Source organism: Medicago sativa, chromosome 3 (genome assembly GCF_051527215.1).
Source record: "Medicago sativa cultivar Bolivia chromosome 3, Bolivia_mono, whole genome shotgun sequence".
In the NCBI taxonomy this organism is placed as follows: Eukaryota; Viridiplantae; Streptophyta; class Magnoliopsida; order Fabales; family Fabaceae; genus Medicago; species Medicago sativa.
The window spans coordinates 94,214,750-94,218,883 of record NC_140751.1 but is presented as its reverse complement, the minus strand read 5'-3'; the positions used below and the strand labels follow the sequence as shown (position 1 = coordinate 94,218,883).

The 4,134-nt window shown below is 39.2% G+C and overlaps 1 non-coding gene across 1 annotated transcript; it reads right to left on the bottom strand.

The window, feature by feature from the left end:
- Positions 1–2,074: 2,074 nt before the first annotated feature.
- Positions 2,075–2,181, bottom strand: LOC146942181 (small nucleolar RNA R71). Its single transcript, XR_015033774.1, has one exon. It is a non-coding gene; the product is annotated as a small nucleolar RNA R71 (small nucleolar RNA).
- Positions 2,182–4,134: the final 1,953 nt, after the last annotated feature.

The following is a 4,134-nucleotide window of genomic DNA, read 5'->3' as shown; positions in this document are numbered from 1 at the left end:
ACGTTGAAGAGCCTATTATGCTCATTTTGTTGTTGAATGGTACCACATGCATTTGCATATCAAGAAGTTTCATGTTGTTTAAGTTGTCAAGTTGTTGTCGAGTTGATAGAGTTGCATGGTCAAAGATGAGTCGTGTTGTCAAGTTGTTGTTGAGTTGATAGAGTTGCATGGTTGATGACACCTTGTCATTACGTAATTTTATATGTATTTTCATCACAAAAAGGAGTTCACAGAAGACTTATGCAGCAAAAAGAGCAGAAAAACTGAAGGAAACGCAAAGAAATAAAACGTGTCACGATTTGGTACAAACGTGACACGATTTGGGAAGCACAAGAAGCCTTGTTTCGACATTAGGAAAACGTGTCACGATTGGTAAAACGTGACACGATTTGGTGAAACCCTAATTCAGTTTCTTGCTCCAGAAGGTAAAAACGTGTCACGATTCACTTAAAACGTGACACGATTTGGGCGATATTCTGTGCCTATTTATGCTGAAGTCTATTCCAAAAACAGGGGTTACGAATTCTAGAGAGCCAAGTGCGATTTTACAACTACAAGGAGGACCAGGAGGACGATTTCTTCATCTTCCAACCACTTTGTGTATGTTTTATTACCTCTAATGATTATGTTATTTGTAAACATTATTATGAGTAGCTAAATCCATTAGAGGTTAGGTCTGAGATGATTCGTTGTAACCCTAATTGAGATATTATGTTGTGAAACTCTATTTATTGTGAATGATATTCTAGTCTTTATTCAATTCAATTGTTCTTAATGCTTTTTATATCCTGATCAAATATAAATATGATTTTGTGAGAATGAATGACTACTGACCATAGCTTTCTACTTAGACCTATTGAATTGTTCTAATAAACATGGTTAGTCTAGGAATGGATAATCGTTTATTAGTGATGTTAGGTTAACGTGCTTTAAACCTTCAAAGATTATTAGACCACCTAAGGGATTAGGGGCTGTAGTTTAAGGAGAGGGTCCTAACTCAAGGGATTGATTAGGACTATTTTGTTAACTATCGTGGGATTAGAAGATCATTCATACGAATAGGTGCAACATAACAATTAGGGGAACATAGATGATTCGAAAGACCTAAACTCATCTCTCTCTTATTCTTGGAAACCAATTTATTTTTAGCAATTATTTTTTATGCAATCAAACCAATCTACTGCCTAGTGGCAAATCAAAATAACCTTTATACATCCTAAAATACAACGTAGTTGAATTATTGAGATTAAAAACAGTCCTCGTGGGATCGATATTTTTACTACTTCGATAGTATTTGGTGCACTTGCCAAACGTATATCAAGTTTTTGGCGCCATTGCCGGGGACTGTTGAATTATTTCAACAAGGCAATTACGTTATAATTTAGGGTATTTGCAATTTAATTTTCTGTTTTTAATTTTTATTTTTTATTTTTCTGTTTTCATATTCACTTGATTACTTTGCGTTGTGCAGTGCTACTAAGGTATTTTGCTGTTTATGCGAGGTAAACAGAGCTCTGACGACTTAGAGTACGATCCGGAAATTGAAAGGACTGCTAGAGCACTTCGGAAAGCTGTCCGATCGCAAAGGTTAGCTCAATCCGTTCCACCGGGTGTTCGAGAACAAGTACCGGAGCAACTCTCAAGTGAATCTGAAACAATCTCTTCTCCTAAATCTGCAACGATGGAAGGAGAAGGAGTTGTACCACCAAGACCTAAGCTTGGAGACTACGGGTTAGCCACTCATCGCGGTCAACTGACCCACACTTTTCAACCAGCTAACCCCGTAGCGTTCGACATCAAGACAACTGTCCTCAATGGTTTGAGGGACAAGCAATTCGATGGGACTGAAGCTATGAGTCCTCATGAACACTTGAGCCGTTTTGCTGAAACCTGTGAGTTTTGTGTGCAACCAGCCACCGTGACTGAAGCACAAAAGAAGCTAAGGCTATTTCCTTTCACCTTGACGGGAAGAGCAAAAGATTGGTTGCTAACAATTCCAAACGGGACTGTCCAAACATGGGAAGAGTTAGAGCTGAAGTTCTTGGAGAAATACTTCCCTATGTCTAAGTATTGGGACAAGAAGATGGAGATCTCTAACTTCAAGCAAGGAGAAGGTGAATCATTGTATGATGCTTGGGAGCGATTCAATTTGCTTCTCAAGAGATGCCCTAATCATGAGTTCACCGAGAAGCAATACCTCCAAATCTTCACTGAGGGGGTAACACCAAACACTCGAATGTTCTTAGATGCTTCCGCGGGAGGTAGTCTCAAAAGTAAAACTGATCATGAAGTTCAAGCTCTAATTGAAAACATGGCTGGCAATGAGTATCGTGATCAAGCTAAAAAGAAAGAAAGAGGAGTGTTTGGGGTGAGTGAACAAACTGCTATCCTTGCTAACCAAGCAGCTATGAACAAACAAATCGAAGCTCTAACTAAGGAGTTTCAAGGCTTCACTTTGGCTCATAAGCAACAACAAGTGGCTGCAATCAAATGTGACTTATGTGGTGAAGAACATCCAAACGGTGAATGTGTTCCGGAAGGATCAAGTGAAGAAGCTAACTTCATGGGAGGATATCAAAGGCAGAACCAATACTACAATTCAGGCATTAATAAGCATCCAAATCTAAGCTACTCAAACAACAATGCTTTGAACTCTCAGATGCTAACTCCTCCTCAACAACAACAAAGGAAGCCATCCGCTCTTGAGGAAACTATGATGAACTTCATGAAGATGACTCAAGGCAACTTTGAAGAGATGAAGAAGAGTCAAGAAGCTGAAAGAAAGAACAATGAAGCTTCTAGGAAGATGCTTGAAACTCAACTGGGGCAATTAGCTAAGCAGTTGGCTGAACAAAACAAAGGCGGATTCTCAGGTAACACTAAAGATAACCCTAAGAATGAGTCTTGCAATGCTATTGAACTGAGGAGCAAAAAGGTTTTGACACCTTTAGTTCCAAAAGCTCCAAAGAAGGTTGATGAAGTAGTAGAGGTGGAGGAGAATGATGTAGTTGAAAAGAATGATGAGGGTGTAGTTGAAAAAGAAAATGATCATGGAGTAGTTGAAAACGAAAGGAAGGAAAAAATAGAGGGAGAAAAAAGTGAGAGATTAATTGATGAAGATTCAATCTTGAGGAAGTCGAAGAGTCAAATTTTGAAAGATGGAGACAAACCACAGGTTATTCCATCATATGTGAAGCTTCCATACCCTCACCTTTCGAAGAAGAAAGAAAAGGATGAAGGCCAATTCAAGAAGTTCATGCAACTTTTCTCACAACTTCAGGTGAATATTCCTTTCGGTGAAGCTCTTGATCAAATGCCGTTGTATGCTAAGTTCATGAAAGACTTGTTAACCAAAAGAAGGAAGCCTAAGGATGATGAGAACATAGCACTTTCTGAGAATTGTAGTGCTATTCTTCAAAAGAAGCTGCCACCTAAGCTGAAGGATCCTGGTGCTTTTACTATCCCTTGTTCAATTGGACCGGTAGACATTGGAAGAGCTTTATGTGACTTGGGAGCAAGTATAAATCTGATGCCTCTTTCAATGATGAAGAAGCTTAAGTGTGGGGAACCAAAACCAACAAGAATGACCATTACTTTAGCTGATCGGTCAATCTCTTACCCTTTCGGTATACTTGAAGATGTGCTAGTCAAGGTTAATGACTTGGTGTTCCCAGCAGATTTTGTGGTCCTAGATATGGCTGAAGATGAAGACATGCCACTCATTCTAGGAAGACCTTTCCTTGCAACTGGTCGTGCTTTGATTGATGTTGAACGTGGAGAGCTAATGTTGAGATTCCATAAGGAGCAGGTAGTCTTCAATATCTTTGAGGCAATGAAACACCAAGATGAGAATCCCAAGTGTTACCGGATTGATGTTATGGAAGAAACTGTCGAAGATAAAACACTTGAATCTCAATCTATTCAATCTACGGAGGTGGAAAGTGTGGAATCTATAGATAGACAAGAAGTGATTGAAGATTTTGGAAAGATAGAGGGTGTTAAGCAACTGGAAGTAAGCAAAGAACAGATGCACCAACAATCATCAGGAGACATCCGTGACAACAAGTATGGGGGATTGACAACTGGTGAAAATGAAATAAAGATTACTACCACTGGTCCAGGTGGTAAATTGGC